The sequence below is a fragment of the Sorex araneus genome, chromosome 8 (assembly GCF_027595985.1).
Source record: "Sorex araneus isolate mSorAra2 chromosome 8, mSorAra2.pri, whole genome shotgun sequence".
In the NCBI taxonomy this organism is placed as follows: Eukaryota; Metazoa; Chordata; class Mammalia; order Eulipotyphla; family Soricidae; genus Sorex; species Sorex araneus.
In genome coordinates this window covers 46057847-46085543 of record NC_073309.1, presented here as the reverse complement: position 1 = coordinate 46085543, position 27697 = coordinate 46057847, and the positions used below count along the sequence as shown (strand labels likewise).

The following is a 27697-nucleotide window of genomic DNA, read 5'->3' as shown; positions in this document are numbered from 1 at the left end:
GACTGTGGACTTATTTTGTCCGCCTGCAGGGTCGGTCGGTAGGTGTTTACCGCATTTATTTCTGCCATGCAAGGGCAGCGTCGGTCCTGGGAGCCTGCCCGGTGCACGTGGGCAGTCAGGATTCTCGTGTTTCGCTCCCGCACGCGTCGCCAGGGTCCCGTGTGCCCACTCGCGCCGCCGGGCCGGCCGGGCGGGTAACAAAGCGATTGGCGGCTGCGGCAGCCGAGCCGAGCCGAGCCCGCGCCTTGCGCGCTCCCGGCCTCCCTCCGCCGCCACCCTCCTCCCGCCTACCCCCGCCCGGGCCGGGTACCACTTGCAGCCCCATTCTCCTCCCGCACCTCCGAGACCCTGCCGGCAGGGGGCGGCAGCGGCGCGGGAGCCTCGTGCCACGCCCCCCACGCCCCCTCCTGGCCCAAGATTTCATTCCCTCTAGGCCCCCCTTTCCCGCCCCAGGCTTACTGTGCCTGGAGGGGAGGTGCTGGGGGACCGGGCACTGCCCTCTCTCCACTCCCCCCTGGGCCTCGGTGGTGCAGGGGACCCATCATCACTGTTCCTTCTGCTCCCCACTTTTCCCTTCGTATCCGACTCCGACTTGCGTTTCCCATGGGCCCCTAGTGCTTATCCCGCTCCTTCTTGTTCTCTGTCCCTCTGTCTTCCTAGGTGTCTGCCGGCCCAGTCTCTGTCCTGTCTTGGGTGTCTCTTGCTGTCTCTGCTGCTTTGTCTCTTTTTCTGGCCTCCGTGTCTCCTTGTCTCCCTCCTTTGTCTCTGTCTCTGCTTCAGTCTCTCTCGTTTGGTCTCTGTTGGTGTCCTGCTGATTTTGCCTCCATCTGCCTGTTGCGCTCTCTTGAATCTCATTCTTTGTCTCTGGCTCTGCCTGTCTCTCATCTCTGTGCACCTGTCTCACTATCTCTGTACTCCTCTGTCTCTCTGTGTCCTCTTTAGCCCCCCCACCACACACACACTGCACATGGCTGCCTCTGTGTCTGGCCTCAGCGTCTCCATCTCTGTGTCTCCATCTCTGTGTCTCCATCTCTGATCTCCATGTCTCCATCTCCGCCTGTCTCTGTCTCTGATCTTGGTGTCTCCAACTGTCTCTGATTTCCGTGTCTCTGCCTCTGCCTGTCTCTGGTTTCAGCGTCTCCATCTCTGTGTCTCTGTCTCTGCCTGTCTCTGTCTCTCTCATCTCTATCTCTCATCTCGACCCTCCCGGACAGTCTGTCTCCCCATGACTTGTTCTGGCTCTTCATCTCTCTCCCTGCTCTGACCCTTCTCCCTGCCCTGTCTCTTTGTCTCTGAGGTCTCTGTGGTTGTGGAGGCCACTCTGCCTCGGCATCCCCATCTGCTCCCCGCCCCCCCCCCCCACACACACACACCGCCTTTCCAGTGTCCATGCACATCCTGATGTCTCTGGCATCTCTCTGGTGCTGGGATTCCCTTCTCGACCCGGGGTCCCGGTGTCCCCTCTCCCCTGGCCCCGGGGCCTCTCCCTCCTATGGTTCCTCGAGGTTGACCTGCCTCGGCCCATCCCCTCACTCTGACCCTGTGCTCCCAAATTTTCCATGTCTCTGGGTATCTCTGGGTCTGGCCATCTCTTTGTCTCTGTGCGTCTTTTCCTGTCTCTGTGTCTTTTCCTGTCTCTGTGTCCTGAGCTCTCCCTGGTCTCTGTCTCTGGTCTGTCTCTGCCTTGGGGTCCCCCTGTGCTCCCCACCACCCCCTGTCCCTCCTGTATCTTTCCAAGCATCTCTGCGTCTCACATATCTCTGTGTCTCTGTGTCTCTCTGGTCTCTTCCCGTCTCTGTGTCCCCATCTACTGGCCCCCTCTCTCTTCCCCCGCCTTCCCTGGCAGAGCGCCTCTGTCTCTGTGCGTCTCTCTGTCTCTGCGTGTCTCTCTGTCTCTGCATGTCTCTCTGTCTCTGCGCGTCTCTGTGGGTCTCTGTATCTCTGTGGCTCTCAGGCCTCTCCCTGCCTCCGTGTCCCTTGCGCTCCCCGCCCTCTCCCTCTCCCTCGCTCCCCCCGCGCTCCCTCGCTCGCGCTCTCTCTCTGAGCATCCTTGGGCCCGGGGTTGCCATGGGGACAAGGTGGGAGCCGGGGATGGCGCGCGCCTGGGCTCGCGCCGGCAGCTCAGGCGAGGAGCAGCGGCCAGAGCAGCGCCAGCAGCAGGCAGCGAGCGGGCGCGGGAGCGGGAGCGGGAGCGGGGGCAGCGTTGGCGGCGGCGGCTCCTCCTCGGCCATCCCCTCGGAGCCGTGCAGCTGACGCGCATGGCGAAGACAGCGGCGCCTACCGATGGGAGCAGCGGTAAGGCAAGGCGGCGCGGCGCAGCCGGGCGGGCGGGCGGGCGGGCGGCGGGCAGCCTCCTCCTCTCCCCAGCTCGCCTGCGCGCCCGCCCGCCCGCCCTCCCTTCCTCCCTCTCCCCTCGCAGCCCCTGCCCGCCCGCCCGCGCCGCGCTCGCCCTTCCATTTAAAAATCTTTAAAACTTTGCATATTAATATCTGCGCTTTGCATAATCTGACCCGCGCTTTATTGATTGCAAGAAGCTTAATGCAGCCGGCTCGGCCTATTGCAGAGGGCTCTCCGGGCGGGGAGCCGGGCGGGCGCCGCGCGCTGCGCACCGCGCTCCGGCAGCCGGGGCCCCGGCCCTCTCGCCTCCCCTCCCGGCGCCCGGCGGCGGGGCTTTGCCCCCTGGCTGGGTATTTTTATTATTTGGGGAATGTGTGTGTGTGTGTGCGCGCGGGTGGGGGGTTCGGCTTGCTCTCGATGGCAGCGAGAGAACCAAAGGAGAGATGTGCGTGGAGGTGGGGGGGATGGGAAGAAATGGGGACGAAGAGGAGAAGAGGAAGAAAAAGGGGGGAGAAGGGGCAAGAGGGATGGGGAAAGGCGCGGTGTGGACGAAGAGGCAGCGGACAGAGGAGAGCGCAGCAGGCTGAGGCGGATTGGAAAGGACGGGAGCGAGAGATGAGACAGAGGAGAGAAAGGAGGGAGGCGAGCCGGGCGCAGAGAAAGAGCCACGGACGGCCGGAGCCGGCCGAGGAGACCCGCGGTCGGCGGCGGCCGCTGCCACCCCAGGTTGGGGGGTGGAGGAGAGGGAAGAAAGGAAAATGGAAAGAAAGGGTGGGGGGGGAGAGAAAACGGATGAAAATAAAATACATGGGAGCCGGGCGACCAAATACAAAAAACAGGAGCCTCCAGTCAGCAAGGGGGGCGGCACTCACTCCCGCTGGCTTCGCGTCTCTGGACAGGCTCTGGGGCTGGGCAGGGCGGGATCCCCGTCTGGATCCTGCTTTTGGGGCAGGGACTGGCCGGGGAGAAAATGAGGCAAGAGGGGGCCGGGGCTGGCGGCGGTGCCCATTTCCCGCCTTGGCTGGGGGTGTGGGGGCCGGTGTAGTGAAGAGGAGGAGGAGGAGGAGGAGGAGGAGGAGGAGGAGGAGGAGGAGGAGGAGGAGGAGGAGGAGGAGGAGGAGGAGGCGGTGGCTGGTGCTGCTGTGTGAGGCTCCAAAGCAAGCAGGGTGCTTGGGGGGAGAGGTAAGAGGGCGCAGGAGCGGGCATGGGTGGGGAGGTGTGGAAATGAGGGGCCAGCGAAGGAAATGGGGTACCCGGGGCTGCCGGAAGGGTGGCCGGCAGGAGCGGGAGCGGCCGGGATGGGCGCCCAGAAGCCGAGGCGGTTGGGTCCGGAGCAGGCAGCGGCGCTTTGGACCAGGAGTGATGTTGGGGAGCCAGCGTGCGCCCCTCAGTCTTCTGGGCAAAGTCTGTAACTTGGGGAACCCCTTTGGCTGCCTCCGCTTGCCCCTTCGCCCCCTTCTCTTTTCTTCCTCTCTTGTCCTTTCTCGGCTCCTCTTTCCTCCATCTCCTCGGCCAGCTTCTCCTTCTCTTTCCCCCTGTTTCCAGTTTCTCTCTTCCTCCTGGCCCCAGGGCCCCTCCCTGAGTTTTTCTCTCCCCCGTATCTTTATCCTCTCCACCCTCCCTTCCCTTTCCTCCCTTTTTTTCCCTCCCCCCCCTTTCTCCTTTTCTTCCCTCTCCTCCCTGCCACTCATCTCCCTTGTCCCCTGTCCTGCGGTCCCCTCCCTCAATTTCATTTATTCATCACTTTGTAGCATTGGCGTGACAGGGAGAGGGACTCTGAGCAGAGATAAGAAGCCCCCAAGTTCCCACCAACACCTTCCCCCACCCCCTCCACGCCCCCGCCCCCACTTTGCCAACCTCATTTCCCCGTGCTCTGGGCCTGGGTCTCCCCTTTCCTCTCCAGAGAAGTCCTGGGGTCGCTGACTGGGGTCCTGGTTCCAGAGCTCCTGGAGAGAGCTGGGTGTGGACAGGGAGCGGGGAACAGGGAAATCCTGGGGGTGGTTCCCCCAGAGGCTCCCGGAGTCCCGGGGACAAACCCCTAAGAGAAAGCCTCTGGCCTGCTGACCGCTCCCTGCTTCTTCCCCCCAATCCCGGGGCCTGTGGAGTTGGGGAGCCCCAGCCAAATGAATCGCTGAACTCAGTTTCTTTGAATCCCTGGCCCTTCTGGCAGGTACTCGACCCCCCCACCCCCCTCAGGTCAGCGGAGTAGGCAGCAGTGCGCAATGGGGGGCTGGCGTGGACCAAGTCCGGCCATGGCGGCAGGCAGTGGGGCGTGTGGATCAGGCCTGTGTGTCCATGTGGCCAGGGCTGTTCTGGGTGGGCTGACTGTGCGCGGGGCCTGGCCGCCTCAGCTAAGGTGGTAGGGGGGTGTGGGGGGAGGCGGGGATCCCGGTCAGAGGGGTCCCCCATTGTGGAGGATGTGTGCGCGGGAGTCATGTGTGTATTTTTCTTGTTCCTTCCGTCATCCTGATGGTCATGGCTCCCGGGATGTGCGTGTGCGTGGGGGATGAGGGGGCGCTGCCATGTGAAGCTGGCGTGTGTGCGTGCAGGCCCGGCGCCGGGGTGGGGGGGGTCCGAGTCCATCGGGGCGGCGTGGTGGGCACAGAGGCTTGGTGTGCATGTGTGCGGGCCCCCGGTTGGAGGGCGGTGTGCGTGCATAGGACAGGCCGCGCTGCCCGAGGTCACCTGGGAAAGTGGCCTGACTGCAGGGAGCCCCGACTATTGTTGTTGCGGGTGTTATTAGGGGCCTCCACAGCCTGGGGTGGGGGGGCAGAGAGAGAGGGTGAGCAGCCAGGGCCAGGGGGGAGAGAGGAGCACAGAACTGGCGGGCATTCGGTCCCCTAGAAGCGGGGTTCATGGAAGCAAAATACACAAACACGTTCCCACCCAAAGTCCCCCACAGAAACCGTCCCCCACTCTACGTGGTAACAAAGCGTCCAGGGTTAGGGCCTGGGGGTGGGGTGCCATCCAGGGGGAGGTGGGTCAGGGGAGCAGGCAATCTCTCCAGCGGCCCGTCCCTGGGTTCTGCACCAGCATCCTGATTTCTGGATAACGGTGGGTGCCCGTGGCAGAGGCGCAACCCCCGTTTCCAGTGGCAGTGTCACCCTCGGGGGCCCGGGCTACGCTCACCTCTGGAGAGTGTGGTATCGGGAAGGGACTTGGGCATGGCATGTGTGCCCGGCCCACGGTGGCACGAGAAGTGTGCGAGAGAGACCCAGGCGGCGGGCTGGCCGGGCTTGATTTCCAACGGGTCCTTCCATGGTCGTGTCAGCCCACCTCCATCATGGGGTAGACTCTTCCCCTTGTAGACAGGGGCCCTGGACGGAATCCCTTCCCCCATCCACGACAGCCACTCGGGGGCTGGGGGTGGGGTCAGCCTCCACACCCTACCAGACAGACCTCATCCGAGCCCTGATGTATAATCCTAATGTACGTGGGGCGGGGGGGGGGGGCAGATGGCCACGCCAGAGGCTGCGTGGACAGGGCCAGGGAGCCGCTGTCGTATCTGACCCGTGCTGCTGCATTTCCAGGATTCTTTTTTTTTTCCCCAGGCTTAAAAGGGTGGAAAAACCCGGGGAATCGTTAGAGCAGAGAGTGGGTGTGGGGGTCTCAGTTCTTTCTTCTAAATATATATCACCTGTCATTCCCCCCATGGGCCAGCCCCTCCTGATCTAATAACAGGATGACCAGGCTCCCCCACCCGTCACGTGGGCTGGCTCCCACAGCAGCCCCAGGGCCGCCCCCTCCCGCAGTGGGGTCTGCGGCCCACACCATCCTCACAGCCCATAAAGAGCCAGGAGGGCCGGCAGCGAGGTCTGGCCTCTCTCCGGCCAGCAGTCTGAGGGTCGCGCCTCGTTCTAGCGCCAGCCTTTCCCTCCCACCCACCATGTCCATCCACGGGTCCTTCTCCCAGCCCTGACAGGTGGATAGATGCCTGCGGAGGACAGGGGACTCAGCCAGGGTCTGCGGGCTGTGTCTTACCATGTATCCTGAAGGGGGGCTGCCCGTGAAACAGGGTAGCAGCCCCACCCGGGCCGTTTCGGTAGGGGCCTACGCAAAGACAGGGGTGCAAAGTGCTCACGGTCCCCACACTGCAGCCCACCAGACATGTGGGATGGGAATGTGCCTCTTCCTACATCTCAGCGCTCATCAAGCCCAGGGCAGGGGCTGGCGAGGGTCACCCAGAAGTGGCTCCCTGAGCCAGCCGGGCATGGCAGCAGGCCCACCCCAGTCGTGAGGGAAGTCGTGAGGCACCCATGGACTCACGGCTCCGTCACAGCTAGTCGTGGGATTCAGGAGTGCTGGGGGGTCACACAAAGGGACTGGGGGACCCCTGGGAGCCTCCGTGTATGCAGGGAGCTGGGGTATGGAGACGCCCAGGCGTGGACAAGAAGAGGTAGAAGGACAGGGTCACCGAGAGCAGCCCCGGGATCCCGTGCACATGTCTGATTGAGAGCACACACGTTATCACATGTACTTGCATGCACATTCCTCTCCATCCTCTGTCGTGGGTCCTCGGGTTCGTGGGGTACCCATGAGTGTGCGCCTGCAGACTTCCGTCCTGGCACCCACTCAGGTACAGTCCCCCCCTCCCCCGGACGGCCCATGTCCCTGGGATCCTGTCCCGCCAGGCCTGCGGTGGGCAACAACCTCCCCCGCCCCAGCACACACACGCACGCGCGTGAGTGTGTGCGGTCGGCCAGGGACCCTCCCCCACCGGCGTGCGGACTCATGTGGTGCTCTCGGACTTAATCCGCAGCAGCGAGGCCGGGCAGGCAGCATCTGTCACTTTCACAAACACAGGCAAAGGGGTCAGCAGACGCACTCGGCTAGCTCCTCACATCCGCTGCCCCGCGCAGCCCCAGGCCCCCACCCCCCTGCCACCAGCCTGGACCTCTGCACTGAGCCCCTTCTGCAGAGAGGCGCACACACGTGCACACACAGGTGCGCACAAGGGAAACGCAGCCCCGGACGCCCCGACTCCCCATGTACAGGGCCACATACTCGAAGCGCAGCCACTGGCACCCGGAGCCCGTTTCCACAGGCGCGCGGGCCCCGGCGCACACTCAACGCTGACACACAGGCTCGCGCGCGCACACACATGCACACACTCACACGCACACTCCTTTTGGCTCAGAGCACGCCTGGAGCCGTCCCGCTGTCCACACATGCCTGCAAGCAGGCGCGCACACACACGCACACTCACTCACACACCGTCTCCGGGTCCACCAGAACCAGCCAGGCCGGCGGTCATTGAAGAATGACAGCATGAGCAGTGTGCCGAGGGGGGGTGGCCGTGAGGCAGGGGCCGCGGGTCACACCCCGGGGGCCAGCAGACTCCCTTGAGGAAAGGGCTGGGCAGACCGGAACGGGCTCCCGTGGTCTGGACGGCTCTGCCAGGTAAGGGCGATTCAGCAAACGCAGGCCAGAGGCGGGAGGCGGCTAATGGCCGAGGCGGCCGGTGGCCGAGACGGCTGGCCAGCGAGCGAGGAGGGGAGGCTGCACAATGGATGTGACTCGGGGCCGGACCAATGATGGCGTGCAGGGCTGGAGCTGGCCCAGAGCCCGGCCCCGCGGGGAAGGGCCCCTGAGCGGGTGGCGTGGGCGCAGGAGCCCACCCTGGCCGGGCTCTGAGCGCAGCCCAGGCGCGCCCGGGTCTCGGTAGGTGTGAGCGCGCGCGTGCGCACACGCCTTCTTCGGCCAGGGCCGCTGGGCGCCTCCCGGAGTGGGTAGAACTTCGTGGCTCCTGGACTCACGGGAGGCCTCCGTGTGCGGGCCTTTGTGTCTGGGTGTGTTTGCGCGCAGGGCCGGGCCCTTCCTGGTCGGAACCCCCCTGCACCTTTGTGTGTGAGTGTGTGTATGTGTGTGTGCGCGGGGCGGGGGGGGGGGCGGCGCGGGGAGCGGTGCCTGTGTCCATCAGGTGCAGGGTAGGGGGAAGGTGCTTGGCCCCCACGTGCCGGGGTTTCTTTTTTAGCATGGGGGGAGGGGTGAAGGTTGGATGAGGGAGAAGGGGCGTCTGTGGCACTTCGCTCCCCACGCTGCCTGCATCCGCTGGGCGTCTTTGTGCAACCCTTGGCACCATGGGTGTCTGGGTGCCCACAGGCTGGGGTCCTGCCCTCCAGGGCTGGAATGGCCGGAATCCCTGTGCTTGGTTGAGGGCCAGGGCTAGGCCTGACTGGGACCCAGCAGTCGTGCGCATTGCAGGCCGCCCCTCCTCCCCCCCCCCCATGACCTTTGAGCACAGCAGCCCCAAATACATATTTATCAGAGGGGCTGTGGGGACCAGCCCCTCCCCCCCACTCCCCTCAGGGCCCAGCCTGCCTGGCTGCCGAGAAATTAACCTTCTGACCCAGAGCTCGCTGACACCCCGGGCCCTCCCCATGCACATGGCACGCTGAGCGTGTGTGAGATGGAGAAGGGGTCTGGGCAGGGAGGCGACAGCAGCCGGGACAGGAGAGACACAGGTATCCGTATGCCCGTGTCACCAGCCACTCGCATGCGTGTACACACGCACCAAACTCCAGAGATCACCAAAGGCAAATCTGGGGGTGGGGGAAGGCCATGCTCTGCCGTGCTCATGGCTCACCCGTCGCAGGGGCTCAGGCGACCATCTGTGGTACCGGGGATCAAACCCAGGTCGGCTGCATGTAAAGCGAATACCTGAATCTCTCTGCTCGCTCTCTGAGCCCCGCACTGCAAGCTTTGAAATAGACTGATATGTACGTATCCACTGTCCCAGTCCCAAAATACACAAATATATGCAAACACACACACACACACACAGCCTCCTAAACACCAACTAGACAGGTCAAAGCTGGGAAAAGACACAGACACCATCGCTACCTGTGGACCCAGACACGAGCTCACAGGCCAGCGGGAATGGACTCTGCTCTAGGAAACAAGATGAGTAAACACCCCCATTCCCACCCCCAGCACATGGCCAGTTCCCACCAGCCCCTGGACTGGGAGGGACCCAACATCCCCAGAGCAGAGCTTCTGCAGATACCTCCAGCAACACAGCAACACCCCAGCCCATGTGCCCATGGGCCACTCAGTCCCCTGAGGAAGCACCCATGTGCCAGAGGCCCTAGAGCACCGCCCTCCCTCCCCGATTCTGCCATGACCTCCTTCCAGGGTGAGAAGGAAGTGGGGCGATGCTGAGTCTGGAAGGAAGGGGCCAAAGGTGGGAGGTGCAGGGAGCGATGATTTAGGGACGGTGAGATGGAGACAGGGTTTTTAGGACTTTTGAAGGAGGGCGGGCACCCCAGAAGCTTAGGTGGGGTGCCAAGGCCCTTCCTGTCAAGGTAGCACAGTCCTAGGGAGATGGAGCAGAGATGGGGGAGCAGCTTAGGGAAGAGACATCCACGCTGAACGCCCCAGGCCTTCCTCCCACAAGCAGGAACAAATGATGGGGGACGGGGGTCCCCACCCTCTGGGAATGCTGCCTTACTCCAGCCTGCAGCCAGGTGCCCGGGTGCCTCTGAAGGCAATGAGGGAAGGGTTGACAGAGCCCCAGGAAGAAGAGGCGATGCGGCAGGGGGCAGGGGGCTTGCAGGGGGAAGACCAGGTGTTGTGTGACCAGGAGAGGAGGAATGGGAGGTGCTCTCAGATGGAAGGCTCTTGAAGAAAGAACCCCAGGAATGAGCAGGGCCTCAGTCAGGTAAATCAGGGTGGAGGAGGGGCAGCAGGAGGTGGGGAGGGGCCACGGCAGCCTCTGCTGACCTCCCTCCCCTGCTCCTTCTCCTGGGGCCCCCCAACAGCTATACCTGGCCCCCAGTGGAGATTGCTGGGGTGTGGTCCGGGGAGCACCATCCATCAGTGGCCGCTAATACTGTGCCTTTCCCTGAGGCCTCCCGTGGCCGGGGCTGACCCCAGGAGGTGCCAAGCCCTTCCCAGGCTGAAAGGTGCCCTAGTGTGGGCAGACAAAGCTCCTAGCACCTTCTTGGTACTGTTCAGGGGTCTCTCCTGCCCTACTGAGGGGTTCCTCGGGTTCCTGCAAGCAATACGAAGCCCAGCCTGGCAATGCTGGGGGCCACGGGGGACGCTCCAGGGGTACTTGGGGACCCTGCAGCGCTGGGTGCAGGGAGCCCAGGGCATGCCAGGCCTCAGAGATGTCTCCCCAGCTGAGCCCCTTCTTAGGGCACAGAGAAGCCATGGAGGGGCGCCCGGGCACCAGCGCCTACAGGGAGGTAAGCTGCGGCCCCACACAGAGCCCAGGCCCAGGAAACAGCACACCCAGACTCGCCCCTGCCCGTTTCCTGTCCGGGAGAGCTCGACCTGCCTTTCTCTATCTGGGGGGCTGCTCAGAGCCTGCCCCACACCCCCACAGGCCCTTCTCCTAACCTCGAGCCTCCAAGTCATAGCCCCTGGGACCTGCCCAGCCCCACGGGACTCATCTCCCCATCCACTGAGGCCCGAGGTGGACCTGGAACCAGGAGGTGCTCAGGGGCACATGCTAGTCCTTACCCTTGTCACCCCGGTCTGCCAGCAGAAGGGGGGAGCGGCTTCTGCTGTCCACCCTGGATGCTGTGGACAGGCTACACTGACCCACCCTGAGCAGGCACCCCCTAGTCCTCCCACGCACCCCTCGACACTGCCCCCAAGCACCCACTTACCCCCACTTGACTGGCCGTCACCCTCCTCCCACCCCCCAAACACACTCTGCAGGCTTGGAGGGGACACTCCAGACTTTGGGGTCACTCTGCATCCCGCCCAGGAAGTCACAGGCAAATCACATCACTCCTTTTTGTTTTGTTTTGTTTTTATTTTTGCTTTTTGGGTCACACCCGGCGATGCACAGGGGTTACTCCTGGCTCTGCACTCAGGAATAACTCCTGGCGGTTCTCGGGGGACCATGTGGGATGCTGGGAATTGAACCCGGGTCAGCTGCGTGCAAGGCAAACGCCCTACCCGCTGTGCTATGGCTCCAGCCCCTCATGTTGCTCCTCTGAAGCCTTGACCAAAATGAGGTTTGGGTGGGTTGAAGGGGGTCACGTGAGGCGACACTGTGGCAGCTGTGGCCTGGGGCCCCTACCGGCATTCCCCACGGGGCATGGAGGGGGCAGAGAGATAGGACAGTGGGGAAGGCACTGGCATCTCTCCCTGTGGTTCCCCAAGCACGGTCAGGAGTGATCCCTAAGCACAGAACCAGGAGTAAGCCCGGAGCACTGCCGGGAGTTCCGCCCCAACCCAAAACCAAACCAAACCCCAAGGAGAGCCATCCCCCCCTCACCCGCGGGTGGCGCCAGCATCGTGGTGCCCAGATTGGACTGAGAGCTCCAGAGATGGTCACAGCCCACCTGCATGACGCTGCGGGAGCCGAGAGACAATTGGGAGACCACCCAGAGAGGGGCCACCCTGCTCGGCCCCCACTCCCCTTTCTGAGTCCTTCCTGTGAGAACGGCAGGTTCTGCTGAGGTTCTGGCCTAGAGCCGGACTCAGAATGGGGGGAGGGAGAGATGGAAGGAAAAAGGGAAGAAGGAAGGAAAGACTGGAGGGAGGGAGAGAGGGTGGGAGAGAAGGAAGGGACAGAGGAAGAGGAAGAAAGGAAGGAGATGGAAGGGAGGGAGGAGGGAGGAAGGAAAAGAGGGAGAGGGAAGGGAGGAGGAGGAAGGAAGGAAGAGGAAGAAAAAGACCTTAGTAACCCAGTCTCTGCGTGTGCTCCTTCAGGTGCAATGCCCCAGGCCTCCTTTCTCCTTTCGCCTTCACTGCCTTCCCCCTCACTTGCTCCTCACACCAGCACCTGAACCCGGTCCTCCCAAGCTCGTTCCCTCGCGCATTCAGTCCTGGCCCTCTGACGCTCCTAGGAAGAGCTGGAAAAGGCTACCCTGATTCCTGGCCAGGCAACAGTACAGTGGGTAGGGCGTTCATCTTGCACGTGGCCGATCCAGGTTCGATCCTTGGCATCCCATATGGTCTCCCCCACCCCGTCCGTCACCACCAGGAGGAATTCCTGAATGCAGAGCCAGGAGTAACTCTTGAGCATCACTGGGTATGACCCAAAAGCAAAAAAAAAAAAAAAAAAAAAAAAAGCTGTCCTGATTCTCCCCTCCTATGTCTGAAGGAACAAAAGCTCAGAGAGGTGCAGCAGCATGCCAGGGTCACACAGCAAGCAGATGACTGTTCCATTGTCCCTCTGGGGGATGGGGCATCTACAAGTAGTGGTCTGGGGGCCCAGGGGCCACTCCCACATGTGCCCAGCAATAATTCTGAGCCCTCCAGTGCCACCCTGATTGCCATGCCAGAAGTGAAACCCCAGACCTCTGCACGGTGAGGCTGTGCCCTGCTTTTGAGCTCCCCTGGCCCTGTGGGCTGTCCCCCCGCCCGACCACTCACTAGACCCCTAGTGGGCACCCCAGCCTCTGTCCCTGCAGGAGCTGCTTTCCCAACCTTGGCTTCGCTTCCCCTCCTGCAGTTCAGAACACAGAATACGGGAGTTGCAGGGGTGTGTGTGGGGGGTCCTCTCTCCTTTCTGCTGGGTCAGAGGGGCCCTTCACGGGGCTGGCCATCGACGCTAGGCTGGGCACAGGGGAACAGAGGAGCCTGGCAGGGGAGGCCCCCACGGATGCCCTAGCAGGGCCTTTGCAAGTGGGAAAAGGAAAGATCCAGAAATTTCGAGATTTGAGGGGAACACCCCACCATGATTGTTTAATTAAATCCCCCAGACAAAGGGGGGGGAAGCCTTTCGGGGAGGAGTTTTGGTCTCAGAGGGCCACACCGGGTGGTGGTCAGGGTGTCCTCCTGGCTCTGCGCTCAGGGATCACTCCTGGTGGGGCTCAGGGACTTTGGGGGTCAGATCTGGGTTGCTGCATGCATGGCAAGTGCCCTACGCTTTGTAATCTCTTGTTTGGCCCAGAAACAACAACCAAACCTTATGTTTATCCTTCTAGAGCGTTTTCTGCCTGTGGGTTCAGCCCCCGAAAGGTGGGCATTCAGGCGCCTGAGGCCACGCAGGGAATGCTGACCTAGGCCCTCCCTGCTTTTCTCTGGAGGCCCGATGAGGAGAGACCCGTGGACCGAGGGACCCAGGGCGCGGAGACCACTCAGGGCTGGGGTGCAGGTTCTGTCTGCAGGATCCCCGGGCTCCCCTGCGTGGGAAGGAGTCCATGCCTAGGCCGCGATGTGTCCACGGGCGCATCTGCTCCTGAGTTGGGGGTGTATTCGGGGGTGCTTCCTATAGCCCCCAAGTCTTCCTGAGCTAGGGCTGTCACTTTACGGGAACAATTCCCAGAGGAGAGCTGGGAGCTTCTCGGGGTTCCCCTCTCTAATCATCCAGTCACAGGTGATGAGGAGGCCGGGGCTCCAGGGGCAGTTCTGCAGGCTCTGCAGAGCTGACCCGGGCCCCTGGGAGCTGGGGGAACCCCTGGTCGCCCTCAGAATGGCTGAGGGGCCAACAGGAGGCAGCGACGCGAGTAGCAGCCCCCAAACAGAAACTGTGTCACCTGTCAGCGTGGAGGTGGGGGCCTCAAGGAGGAGACCACCCCCTTCCAGGCCCAGGAGCAGGCGCCCCCCCCCCAGGTTCCCTGGCTCTCTCCCACTGCTCCTTCCTTGCCAGCTTATCAATAGGTTAAGTGGTCAGGTCAGCGATATTGAGCATTTGATTAGGACCTTGTCAGATCAATGCCCGACTCATCTCGCGGCCTCCTCCCCTCCTACACCCCCGCCCTGCTCTTCCGATCTAGGGAGCAGGTGGCCGGGAAAGGCCTCTACCCGGGCCCCCTCTGCACCCCACATAGGGAGCCCGTGGGCAGGTGCGGAAGAAGTGAGTGTCGCCGTGGCTGTCCCCATCCCATCCAGCCAGTTTGGAGCCCAGAGCCCTTGCAACAACACTTCTGTCCTGCCTTTCTTATTGTCCCCCACTCCCCTGCCTCCTGGCCCTATTGGGGGGGTCCTCTGTTGGGACCCCGCTTCCTGCACACCCATTCCCCACTTGCTCTTGCTTGCAGACTTGCGATGTTTACTCTGTGACCCGTGTCCCTCAGAGTCCAGTCCAAAGAACTGTCCCTCTTGGCTGTGTAACCTTGAGCTAGTGGCTTTCCCTCTCGGAATCTGCTCAAAATATGCCAAGACAGCTCCTGCCAAACTTATTGGACTCGGTCTCTGCGGGAGCCGGTCATTCGGCTCTCAGTCCCCTCAGGGGACTGTCTCGGGACGGGGGCGTGGCTCTGTTCCAGACTTCAGCTCAGCACCACGCTGCGTGGTGATGGGGGACTCCCAAGAGAAGCCAGACCCCAGGTGACCCCTTGGAGCTCATGGCCAGGCCGGTGGGCAGCAGTGAACACTGAGGAGCCTGAGAGGAGGAGCGTGGGAATTTCCCCTTCCTTGGGGCGCATGGGTGGGGCACACAGACTTTGGAGCCAGAAACATTGGGGTTCCAAGTCCCATCTCTTCCACTTCCTATGCCGAGATTTTGAACCCCAAATTGGGGGCCGGCTCCTCCCGCTCTGTCTCTCAGTCTTTCCCCTTCTGTGAAACAGTGCTTTTGTAGCTACCACCCTCTTGCCGACCCGGCAGGATCCAGGCGCTGCTGGGGTACAGCGCTGTCCCCCTGCCGTGGCGGGGTGTGGGCCTGGGAGCAGGGCCGAGGAGCAGACTGGGGAGCAGCCGGGCCGGAGAGGTACAGTTGGGGAGATAGAGGCCAGGGGATGGGGCCGGGGGAGGCAGGTTCAGTGGTGCACCCCAGCTCTGCCGACGTGGGGTTCCGCCTTGGGGAAACCCCTGGGCCTGTGGCACTGTCTGACGGCAGGCCCCCCGCCCGGGCCCGGGGATCCCCTGCCCGCCCCACCATCACTTACACCAATATTGACGGTTAATGCCGTGTCGCCACCGTGTTCAACACTCAGCGCGGCTAATTGTTTTGACTGGGAATCGGCAAGGCGATTAAACGCCATCGATTTTGCCCTGCGCGCTGCATCGATTTTTAAATTTCCTATTGATCCCAGCCCTAAATCTCCTTAACCAAGACCTCACGGTGGAGATGACAGCCGCTGATTAGCTCCGGGGCGGGGCGGGGGTGGGGGCAGCCCCGAAGGGGGAGAAACCCCAGCTCCTCCCTCCCCCCAGGGACGGGGAGCTTGGTCCCCTTCCAGCCCCAGGTAGGGGAGCAGAGGGCCTGGGGGAGCTGGGCGGACTCGAATCCTTTTCCCAGTCTCCCCTCTTCATTGCCATTTGGGTTTTTCTCTGGCGTGTCAGCCTATGACTCTCTCTTGTCTCCTATCCCCACCTGTCCATCCTCTTCCTCTCTGTCCATCCATCTGTCTGCCCCTCCTCACCCTCGTCTCGCTCTCTGCCGCTTTCTCTTCCCTCCTATACTTCGGTCCTGCCAGCACTAACACCACCCTCCCCCTCCCCTGCCCAGGGGTCCTCAGGCACCCCAGGGCTCAGCCTCCACTAGGCACCATGCTCGTGGGTCTGCAGCATCGAGGAGTCCACCCCCCTTCAAGCTCCCTGGGCAGCTTATACCTCTTCCCCCGGGCTCCTCTCTTGGGAGCGCCCCCACCCCAGAACATTCAGCGGGGAACATTCAGGGTCCAGCCCATCATGCTCAGGGGCGACACCCGTAGGTGCTCCAGGGACCCGGGGGCACCCAACATGGAATTTGGCTCTGCCCGCACCAGGCACTCCTCTGCCACTCCCCCGGTTCTCTGCAGACCCACCGCGAGGCCCTGAGCTCAGACAGTTTGTCTCAGGGGGCACCCACAGGAAGACGGGACTCCTGGCTGTACCCCCAGGAGCTGGGCCTGGTTCTGGAAGTGGGGGCACCTCATTGATCTTGTCTGTGAAGTGGGTCCCTGTGCGTCCTTACCGGGCTCAGGGAGGCCCCCAGCACACACCCTTTTTAGGGGCCGGGCTCTTCCTTGGACCTGGCTGTCATCTCCATCCTTCCCACAAAGTGTGTTCAGTTAGACATGAGCCTAGAGTCATAGCACAGCAGGGAGGGCGCTTGCCTTACATGCGACCGACCTGGGTTCGATTCCCAAAACCCCATAGGAAGCCCTGAACATCATGGGGTGTTCCCCCAAAACAAACCAACAAAAAAACAGGCTAGAAAGACGGGGCATGTCCACTCCCCACGCCCCAGCGGCTGTGCCCAGCCTCTCTCCCTTGAGCCCATCTCGGCAGACCCAGGGCCAGCAGAGGTGAGTCCCTCTCTCTCTGGCTGACTAAAAAGTTGAGTTGTTGAGCTGGAGGCCCTCAGCCCAGTCTCTGCAGGGAGCAGACAAAAAAGTTAACTTGGGGCTGGAGCGATAGCACAGCGGGTAGGGCGTTTGCCTTGCACACAGCCGCCCGGGTTCAATTCCCAGCATCCCATAGGGTCCCCTGAGCACTGCCAGGAGAAATTTCTGAGTGCAGAGCCAGGAGTGACCCCTGTGCATCGCCAGGTGTAACCCAAGATGAAAATTAAAAGAAAGTGAACTTGCCTGCCAGGCCTGGGCTGTGCCTTCCGTGTCCATGTCCCACAGTCCCTCCTGTTTCCCAGGCCCTGAAGGCCTCCTTGATTCGCTCACCCCAGCCTGCCTGGCACCCCTTCACAGACTGGGCAGAGAGCGTGGCACCTGTGCGGGGCCAGGAACTCTGCTGGAAGCACCCCAGGAATGAGCCAGCAGAGACGGCCCTGCAGAAAGGGCTCCCTCTGGCCCTCCATGCCCCTTCTGTCCACACTGCCTGTACTGCTAGTTTATTACCCCCCACACATGCTGTCTACACCCGCCAACTCTACCGGGGCTCCCTGAGTCCCTGACTCAGAAGTGTGTGGCGGCAGGGAAGACACAGGCCCCCCGCACTGACCCGTGTCCTCTCTCTCCAGGTTCTCGGCTGGACCGGGTTGGTGGCCTGAATGTATTAGCTTCGCTGCGTCTACCTAAGAGGTAAGGGCTGTCCCGGCCCCCTGCTCTCCCCTCCTCTTCCCGGGGCGGGGGTTAGGGGACTCCTTCCCCACTCATCTGGGCCACGCCCCCCTGTGGGGGGCCCGGTCAGGGCTCTGTCTCCTCAGGCAGCTGAGAAAAGACTGTGGGGGCCACTCTAGGGAGCCTCAGTTTCCCTGTCTGCACCCACCACACAATGTTGGTGGAACTGTTGCCTGCACCCCTCCCCCATCTGCAGAGGTGCCCCCTACATGAGTGCAGACCAGAGGAGCTCCCTCAAGGCTTTGGGCACCTGGGGGGTCTCACGTGCACCCCATAAAGCAGGTAAGGGCTAGAGTTCAGGTCAGCCCATGGTGTGCTGGGGTTGTCGGGGGACGCGCACGTATGTGGAGACGGGGCCACTTCCCCCACCAGCTCCATTCATCAGCCCCTGTGGGAGCCGCCCTCACTCTCCAGACTTTCCAGTAAAAAAAAATTATTATTATTATTTTGGCTTTTCAGTTCACACAATGCTGGGGTGCTCAGGGGCCCATTCAGTGCTCGGGACTGAATCCAGGTCCCCGGCATGCAAAGCCCTTCAAGAGATCTCCACAACCCAGGATTTTCTGATTTTATTTTATTATTTTTAAAAAATATTTTGTTGTTTTGGAGACACCCCCACCAGTGCTCAAGGCTTTCTGCTGGCTCTGTGCTCGAGGGTCTCTCCTGGTTGCCCGGGATTGAACCTGAGTCCTGCCAGGTTCTGCAAGGCAAAAGTCCCTTATCCCTTGCACCATGTCTCTGGTCCTGAGGATTTTCTGATCATAAAGCACAGCCCGGATACCCGCCAGACGGCTGTGCAGTGGCTTAGTGCTACACGTGTGCACTGAGGGGAAAGTTTCAAACCACACACTTCAGTTCCTTTTTGGCCCATAGATTTCAGCTCAAACAGCCATGGCCGTGGCCTTTCTCCCCGGAGAAGACCCCCTCCTCCCCATGAGTGCTCCAGCTGCGGGACACTTGCCCAGAGAAGGCACCCAGTTGGAGGTGCAGGCAGCTTCCTCCAGGGGGAGGGGGGTCTCAGAGCCCTGCGGAGGGGGCTGCTCTGCGTGGGAGGGAGCCTCAGGGAGCTTCCCGGCTGTAAAGCCTCATCGCTGCAGGAAACTTTTGCTGGCTTTGGGCTGTGCCCAGGCGTCGGGTTCGGGTTGAAGTCTGCAGGCGTTTGAAGGACGTTGTTTTCAGAGCTGGAGAAGGTCGTGATCAGGTTGCTGGTTTTAGTATTGTGCTTAGACTGCCGGAGGTTAAGTAGTACTCAAGTTTTTTGTTTGTGTATGTCTGTGTGTGCTTGTGTGTGCGCGCGCGTGCGTGCACGGGACTCAGGGCTTCAGGGGCTCGAAGCTAAAGGGACCATGCTGGGGTTAGGGTCCGGGCATCCTGCCTGCCTTGCCAGTGCTTAGCCCTTTGGGCCACCTCAGTGTGCCAGCTTTCCCAGGCACACCAGGCAGCGGCTGCTGCGTCCTCCTGAGGACACTGACATTCCGTGCCAGGTATGAGGCTGGCCCTCCTGGGAACTCTGGGGAAGGGGTGTGGGTCAGCCATGGCAAGAGGAGGAAACTGAGGCAGAACAGGATGGCAGCTCGTCTGTGTTCGTCTAGCCAAGACGTGGGGCACGCTGGCTGTGGGGGCAGGTCGCCTGAACCCCCTCCCAGCCTCACCTGGAGTGACCCCAGGACTCCAGGCCCACTGCATGCAGCCCCTGTGAAAAATGTAACTGGGGGATCCAGAGAGCTCCACAGGTTGAGTGCCAGGTCTGATCCCCAGCACTGAGTGACCCCTGAGCACTGAGCTGGGAGTAGCCCCTGAGCACTGCCCAGCGTGGCCAGAAATCAAACCTCCCCCACAAAAATGTGTAACAGTGAAGGGTGATGGTCAATCCTAGACGATACTGGGGCTACTTGCGGGTGTTTTGCTAGAACTGAGGCAGTGGACGAAGCAGCGGGGCTGCTCGGGGCTGCTGTCCAGCTAGCCACCAGGTAAATGGAATCGGGGCTCCCATGGACATCGAGGGGGACTCCTCTAGCCGGCCAGGTGGGTTCCAGGTCCAGGCATTTGTTCTGCTCGGTCGTGTCTGGGGAATGGATTGAAACGTGAGCACACAGATGGCAGAGCCCAGAGCCGCCCGTTTATTCCTGCAGCCGGTGTCCAGGGGTACCAAGGGGAGCCTCCCGGGGTGAGAAGATGGGTACAAAGCCACCAGTTTGAACCTGGGGGGCCTGAGAGCAGCGAGGGAGAGGGTGACGAGCCACCTGGGAGGTCCCAGGAGTCCGAGGGGACTGTGTGGGGGAGGGGGGTCCTGAGAGGTCAGGAGAAGCCAAAGAGCGGGGTCTGGCTGGACAGGTGGGGAGGGGGAGGTGGCAGGCTCGGCTGGCTTTCACTATTGGGGTACAGCTGCACCCTGGGGCACTCAAGTCCCTCCCAAGTCAGGTGGGGGCATGTCCCTCCACGTCCCCCTTCGTGTGCTCTGACCTTCTGAGGGGATCAGGCCTGGAGTCACAGAGCAGGCTTAGGGTAACACGTGAGTCGGGCTGTGCAGAAGCAGGAGCTGAGCTGGGGGGGCTTCCAGCACCGGCCTGGAGTGAGGCCAGCTTGCAGGCAGTGGGGAGGCCGTCCTTCAGCAGGGGGCAGTGCGGGAGTGGGGGGCCCTAGGCGGTACCCGTCTGTTTTCCCGCAGGCCTGGAGCCAGGGCTTTCAAAAGAGAGTGGCGGCCGTCAGTGTCGGGGCCAGGGTGTAGATGGAGTTGGGGGGAGCGTGTGCTGATGCTCCTGTCTGCTGAAGCACCAGGGTGCTGGGAGGCGGCTGACGACCCCGCATGCGGGGCTCAGTCTCTCGAGGCCGCTTTCCCTGCTGTGCCGCACAGCGGGGGTCCGGGTGTGGTGAGAAACGGGACCCACGTGTCCTGCAGCCTCTGGGACTGCGGGCCCTGGGCCCCCCCGCAACAGACAGTCACACAGACGGCGAAGACAGACCCCAGTGCCACATGCTGATCCCAGGGGTCAGGCTCTGAGGCACGCCGGGCTGACTCCGGTGGCCCTGGGGGTCTCCTCTCTGCTTCCTTCCCCTCCTCCTGCATCGGGGTGCCGGGCGGCCGTGGCCCCTCCTTTCTCCCAACTCCCGCTGAGGGCTCGGGGTTCGGCACTGCCACTGGTGTCCAGTCTTCCACGCCGGGCGCGTGCTGTCTGCGTCTGGCTTTCTGTCCCAAGAGACCACCACACGGGGACCCGGTGGGCAGGAAGGGGCTGAGGAAGAGAAAAAGCTCTTGAAGGAAAGGGAAAGAGGGGAGCCCCTCCCCCCGCCTGCCCTCCCCCTCCTCTTCCTGGGACACTTGGGACACATGTAGACAGGAGGCCAGAGACACCCCAGGGGGAGCTGGCTGGCAGAGAGACTCCTGGGGGGTCCGGGGGCACATCCAGAGCAGACGCAGGAGGGAGGGTGCTGCTGGGACGGGGGACAAAGGGACACAGAGATGGAAGAGTGGAGCCCCAAGTGCAGCAGGAGAGAGACGGGGCCCCACCACCCCTGCCGCTGTGCTTGGGGAGCAAGAACGAGTCCCCCTCGGTATCCCTCAGTGTGGGGAGAGAGGGTGGCAGGGCGTGTGGGAGGGACATCTGTGTCCCAGCATCAGGAAGCCCAGCTGCGGTCCCCGCCTGAGTGTCCATCTTGTTCCCCCGCCCCCAACACACACACACACACACACACACACACACACACACACACACACACACAGAGCTCCTCCTGTTCACAAGGGCCAGAGAGTGCAGGGAAAGGAAGGCTGGGGAAGCAAGGACTGCCTGTGTGTGAGGCATGTGTGTGAGGCATGTGTCTGAGGTACTTGTGCGGGGCACATGTGTGGGGCATGTGTGCAAGACACATGTGGGGGACATGTGTGTTCAGGGCACGTGTGTGAGGCACATGCATGAGGTTTGTGTGAGGCATGTGTGTGGGTATATGTGTAAGGCATGTGTGCAGGGCACATGTGTGAGGCATGTGTGTGGGCATGTGTGCGAGGCATGTACGTGAGACACGTGTGCCGGGCACTGTGAGGTGCACGTATATGTGTGAGAAGCGCCCACATGTATATGTGTGAGAAGCGCCCACATGTCCACACGCAGACACACAAATTGGTGTGGGGAGCACCAAACTCAGCCCCCTCTGCCCCCCTGAATCTTTGCCCCTCCTCCCCTTCCCTCCGGACCCCGCCCTTTCAAGCTCCTCCCAGCCCAGTCCCTGTCCCCCTCTGTCTCTGTTTCTGTGTCCTGCCGCCCCTCCCCGCGTGCCTGTCCTCCGCGGCCATCCCTGTCCCTTCCCTTCTCTTTCATGGCTGTCTCGCACTCGCCCCGGCTCCTTCCCCGTCTCCTGGGGTCTCGGCTCGGTCCCTGCCTCTGCGTGTGTGTGTGTGTGTGTGTGTGTGTGTGTGTGTGTGTGTGTGTGTCGCTCCCCCTCCCTTCCCCCCTTTTTTTCTGTCTCTGACACCCACACTCACATCCAACCTCAGGAGTAATTGCTTTTGTCTGGGTTGGACTGGACTTGTGGTGGGGGAGGGCGGGGGGAGCGGGTGGCGCTGGGGGGGTTGGGAGGGACGGAGGTCGCTTGGTGAGTTGAGGTGACCTCCGCCAGAGCAGGGGGTGCTAGGAGCAGCGGTCTGGAGCCACCGGGGGGAGGGGGGAGAACCCCCAGCCCACCTGGTGCGACTCTGGGGCCCCTCGGCCATACAGGAGGGAGGCGAGGGGGATACAGGCCCTCACGTTGAGGTCTGGGGACAAGGAGCCCCACAGCAGACCGGCGGCCAGCATCCCCCCATACTGGCGTCTGCTGCCTCGACACCACCCCCGCTCCGAGCCCACCACGGCAGGCACACAGGGACCCTCCCAGAGTTTCCAGCCTGCTCTCAGCCCTTAGCACACAGGGTTGCCACACCGGAGCCACTCCTGGGATGGACAGGGGTCACCCCCCAGGCCGGGACCCCTACACCTTACAGGCTCCTCCCTGCACACAGGGTACCCTGTGCACGGCCACCCCAGGACCTGGTGTCAGAGGCCCCTGCCTGCCCCCCAGCCCCCCACTTCATCTCGCTGAGGGCTCAGCCAGCGTGACCCCACTCAGACATTTGGGGACACGTGCAGGGAGGGGGCTCCTGGGACACACCCCAAGTCTCAGGGTCACACAGATGCGAACGTGGGGGTGGGACACGGGGTGGGGGCCAGGCTCTCCCTGCTGGGCCCGCATGCTCCGGGGAAACCCAGGCACGAGGAGCAGGGACACGCGTGCACACACTGCCACCTTCCCCTGGCGCTGGGGGCCCACTGGGGGTACCGGTGCAGGCCAGGCTGGGGGTCTGCCCTCGAAGAGTCCAGGGCCAGCACGCAGGTCGGCCGGGGTGGGGGGACTGCAGTCGGCCTGGGGAGGCCGCTGTCCTGGGCATCTGCTTACAGGGGCCTTCCCGGACCCCTGGGCGCGGAAGTGTCTCCCCACTCCCCAGGGCCCCTGCCTGCCTCCAGCGCCCTGGCTCCATCCGAGGGCCCCCGGCTCCGCACGCCGCTGCCTGTGCTCTCCAGGGCACTGTCCCCCGGCGGTCCCGGCCCCCTTACCTGCCACCGTGACCCCCCCTGCCCAGCTGCTGCCTTGCCCACTGCCTTACTCACCCCTCTCCTGGCCGTCCAAGCTCTCTCGGCCTCCCTAAGCTCCCCCACTGCTGCGGAGTCGGGGGTTCGGGGTTGGGGGGACCCTGCCCCCTCAGAGGGGGGCGTGGGTGCAGCGGCGGGAAGGGGAGGCGAGGCAAGCGGGGAGAGAGAGAGAGCGGCGGCGGCGGCGGCCGGCGGCTTTATATCCCTGCCGTATTGATCCACCATGTCACAGGCCGGTCGATAGCCAGCCGAGAAAGAGGGAGCGAAGGGAGGGGAGGTTTGGGGGAGGGCTGCGGGACCCCGATAGTCCTTAGCCCAGCTGGGGCCTCCTTGGCAGCCTGGGGAGGCCTGTCCCGGCCGCCCCCTCCTCAGAGAGGCCCGAATCCACCCCTTCTTCCTCTGGGCTGCGGGTCCGGGGCCGGCCCCTCTGTGGCTGTCTCCTTGGTCCTTTCTCCCCGTGCCCGTTCCCCACCCTGGCCCCCCCAGGTCTCCACGGGGGGGCTGGCTGGAGGCTGTGTTGGGGGGCACAGAGTCGGGGGCCTGTGTTGGTGGGGTTAAAACAGGTGAGGAGGAGGGTGACTCCTCGGATGCTGTGTGACTATGGGCAGAGGGAACACCCTCTCGGATGGTCAACCCCCTTTCCTGGCTCCCTGGCCAGGGCTTCCTGCCGTCCCCAGCCCTGTCCACACAGAGCTAGAGACAGGCCAGCTCGGAATCTCTTTCTCCTGGTCCCCGCCCCCACCAGCCCAGGTTCCTGCTCTCTGGAACCTTCCACACCTGTCCCTCTCCTCAGTCCTCTGAACCTCCCTGATGGGGTCTGGGTGAAACTGACTGTGTGTGTGTTGCGGGGGGGGGGGTCTCCTAGGGAGGAGGGTAGGGAAGGGAGGTGCACTCTGGGTGGGTGCCCCATTCTGGACCCCACCCCCGACTCTCCTTTCTCTGGACCTTGGTTCCCCCGCATTTCCCTGCCCAGCCCAGAAGGCTTCGGAAGACCCCAGATCCCGGACCCGAGGCACAGGGGGAGGCTGGGCTGCCTCAGGGTGAGCCCAGGCCCGAGGGGTGCCTGCGGCCCTTCCTCAGCCCAGCCGGGACTGCGGGTCCCAGGTGCGGACCCCAGCCCCCCTCCCCGGGGCTCTGTTCTTTGTCTGTGCAGACCCTCCTCCCTCCAGCCTGGGGAGTCACCTTAGCCTTGACCTGAGGGGGAGGCCCCACCCGCCTCCTGCCCGTGGCCATCCCCGTGGCCACAGCCCCTCGCCCACTGGCCTCCCCGAGCACCAGGCAGACCCCCCCCAGCGTTGGGGCTGCTGCTCCCTTTGTTAGGGAGGGGGAGGGGAGAGAGCCAAGCTGAGGGGACGTGGCCTGACCCCCGACCTCTCCCCTTCCCTCCTCCCATCTGCGTCCCCAGGGGCTCCGAGCGCCCCTGACGGACAGGTCTGACCATCAGCCAAATGGCTCTGGGAGCGAGCAGGGGCCCAGGTAGGGGGGAGGGGAGGGAAGTCCAGCCGGGCTTGGCGCCCTGGGTAGGGGGTGTGAGGTGGGGGGGCCTCAGGATGAGTAGCCGGAGGAGATGAGTGGCCACGTGGGGTGGGCTGGGGGGGGGTGATCTCAGCAAGCATGGGGGGATGTGGAGAGAAAGTGGGGCTCGGCCCAGAGCCCAGGGCTGGGGGTTGTGGGTAGAGGGGCCTGGACGGGTGGGCCCCCCCCAGCCTCAGCCCCACCCCCACCCGCCTGCGGCATCGGGAGTGTGGGCCGAGTTTGAAAAAAAAAATTAAAAGAAAAAAAATAACAGGAGCAGAAGCTGGGGGAAAAATATATAAGAAAAAATATAATAAGAACTAAGCGGTGGCTGCAGGAGAGAGAAAGGGCAGGAGGCGGGGAGGGGGGCGCAGGGGGGAGGGCGGCTGGGCCCTGGTCGCTGCGGAGGCCCGGCCGCCGGCCTCTGTGCCCAGCCCTCCGCGTCCCCCCTGCCGGCCCCCTCCAGCCCCGATCGATCCAGTTTCTTGGCAATAAAGCATTTTTATTGTCAGCTGCCCTGAATGCCAAATGTGAGCCCGCTCCTGCCCCCCCCTCAACCCGCTGCCTCGCCACCCCTCCCCCAGCCCCCCTCCACCCCCTCCCACTGCCCCCCACCACGGAACCAGCACCGGCCATGCCCTCCTCTTCCTCCTCAGCTGCGGCCACCGCCGCCACAGCCCCTCCTCACCCCCAAACCTGTAGAGAGGACGGTGGGCTTGGGATGTGTGCACAGGGTGGGGGTGCCGGAGGCGGACAGGTGGCGGGGTGGGCACGCAGAATGGACACTGGTCGAGGGAAACAGAGGGGGGAAATTCAGGGACACAGCAAAGCTGCTGGACACAGGGCGGGGAGCAGGCGGGTTGCAGCCCCCCGCAACCCCCTCCAGGGCTGCTCCTTCCACACTGAAGTCGGGGAGCTGCTAGGGATGAGGGGGGAGCACAGGTCAGGCTGGGCTCGGATGCCCTTCCGCGCCTGCCTCCGCCTTGTTCGGCCCCGGGGAGGGCAGTGCCGCCTCCCAGGACTGTGGGGTGAGCCGAAGGGAGGCCCCACCGGCCTGCCTGCTCCCCCCCCCCAGCCTCGCCTTTTGTCTCTTGCGGTCTCTGTCTCTCAGTGTGCCTGCAGCCCCTTTATTCCCCACACCCCACAGCCCCCAGGATTCAAGACCCTCCCCCCACACACACACCTCTTTTTTTTTTTTTTTGGACCTGCCGCTTGCTTTTCCGGTTGTTGTTGTTTTGGGGGTTTTGTTTTGGGGTCACACCTGGCAATGCTCAGGGCTTACTCCTGGCTCTGCACTCAGGTATCATTCCTGGTGGTGCTTGGGGGACCCTATGGGATGCTGGGGATTGAACTCGGTTTGGCCGCGTGCAAGGCAAATGCCCTACCCGCTGTGCTATCGTTCCAGCCCCTTTGCTTTTTCCCTCACGCATCCCTCCCCACCTGTCTCACACATGCTCCATCTCTGTCTCCTGAAGCCATGGAAGCCAGTGCGGCCCTGGGAGGGGTGGGTGGTGCAGAGGGACGGAAAGTCCCAGGCCCTTCTGCTCTCCAGGAGAGTTAGGGCCAAGCCCTGCAGGGACAGAGCTGGGTACATCCATCTGCCTCTGTGTGTGTGGTGGTGGGGGGGTGAGGTGCTTTGGCTTTCCTGCCCTGAGCCTCAGTTTCCCCAAGTGAAGCCCCTCCTGTGGAGACCAATGCCTTCCAGGCTCCCAGCCTGGGGAGCAGGGCCACCCCACGGTCCCACGCCCCTGACATGTCTGCCCTCACCCCTGTTCTGAACTTGGGAAGAGGCAGCTGGAGAAAGCCGCGGCGCCCGCTCACCCACTGCAACCCCAGCTCAGAGGCTCTCCCTGCAGACACAGCACTCCTGTCTGCCTGTCTGCACCCCTCGGCCCTTCCTCAGTGGCCACACTCGAAAAGGGGGTTCGAGAGATGCCCGTGCTGGAGGGAGGAGGCTGGGGAGGAGGCCACCGCCTCTGGGGAGGACTCAGCTCTCCCCTCCCTCCCGCAGTGCCCATATTTCATTCCGAGGCCTCGCAACCCTCCCCCCACCGGCCTCCAGGTTGGGAAGGGGGCATGAGGAGCTCGGTGCCAGCCCCCCCGGGCAGGCGGGAAGAGGCTGGTGGTGCTCTGAAGCAAGTGCCCCCACCCACACATCCCATGTGCTCACTCAGGCCGAAACATGCCCCCCTCAGCGCCGACACTGGTGGGGAGCCACCTGGGAGATAGTTCTCACCGGGGGGCCTGCGCGGAGGCTGAGCTGGGCTCTGGCAGGTGGCAGTGGAGACGGAAGGGCCAGCTCGGTCCTGCGTGTCCTTCCCAGGGGGCTGCAGATGTGCCTCCTCTTCTGAGCTGTCCTCTGTGATTGCCCTTCTTGTTCTTCTCCCCCCCGGCGGCCCCCCAGGACTTTGGTCCCATAACCCACACAGCTGTCCCTCTCCTGGGCTTCCTACCTGTCCTATCCAAGGCCCCAGCCACCCATGCTGGTGGCACTAGTCATCGTCTTGCTGGACAGACAGGGCACACCGAGGCTCTCAGACCCGCTGGTCTGCCTTACCAGCTCCCTCTCTCTGCGCCCCCCCCCCCACACACACAATGGTGGTCCAGAGTTCATCATAGAGGGCAGGTCCCTGCCTCCACACAGGTGGTTCCAGTCCTGGTGCTGCCATGGCATTGGACTGGGGGACCCCGCGGAAAGGTGGGGTCTCATCTCTGAGCCTCAGTTTCTTGCAGAGGGGCAGAGCCAGGGAACTGACAGCAGGCTGTGTCCCGGACGCACGGCCCTGCCTGCATCCCAGCCCCGCCTGCACTCGGGGTCCCAGAGCTTTCAGACTTGAAGAGACCGCTGTGTGTTCGGCTTCCCTGACACTCTGCATGGAACAGAGTCACCCAGGCTCGACAGAAGTGGAAACTGAGGCTCAGGGCACTGGTGCCCTGCCCAGGTGCTCGGTCCTGCTCGAGCTGAGGAGCTATAGAGCCCTGAAGGGCAGAGGCAGGGGTGCGACAGCGGGAGGACCCACGAGAGGGTGGAGCGGGCTGCAAGATCTCCTTGAATGACTATCATGGCAAAATCCCCCCTGGTGGGCACCCCGTCAGGAGAGACAGTAATAGGGAGTGGGGGCCGGAGATAGGACAGGGGTGCAGGGACTCCCCTTACATGTGGCCGACCCAGGTTCCAGCCCTGGCACCATGTCGGATCCCCCAAGAGTCACCAGGAGTCATCCCTGAGCACAGAGCTGCAAGTCAGCCCTGAGCATCCCTGGGTGTGTCCCTCCCCAAAGCAAAAGGTCAAACAAGAATCAGGACAGTGGCCGGGACACT

At 63.1% G+C, this 27697-nt stretch overlaps 1 protein-coding gene across 2 annotated transcripts in view; it reads left to right on the top strand.

Annotated features, from left to right (window-relative positions):
• The first annotated feature begins 2068 nt into the window (after positions 1 to 2068).
• POU2F2 (POU class 2 homeobox 2) overlaps positions 2069 to 27697 on the top strand; it is a 63058-nt gene continuing 37429 nt past the window's right edge. Inside the window, exons 1-2 of one of the 2 annotated variants that reach the window (XM_055146039.1) lie at positions 2069 to 2295; positions 17144 to 17204. The gene's annotated coding sequence lies outside the window, so the exon portion shown is untranslated. Of the gene's footprint in view, positions 2296 to 3454; positions 3520 to 17143; positions 17205 to 27697 lie in introns of those variants that run through there. The other variant, XM_055146040.1, reaches the window with a different exon arrangement.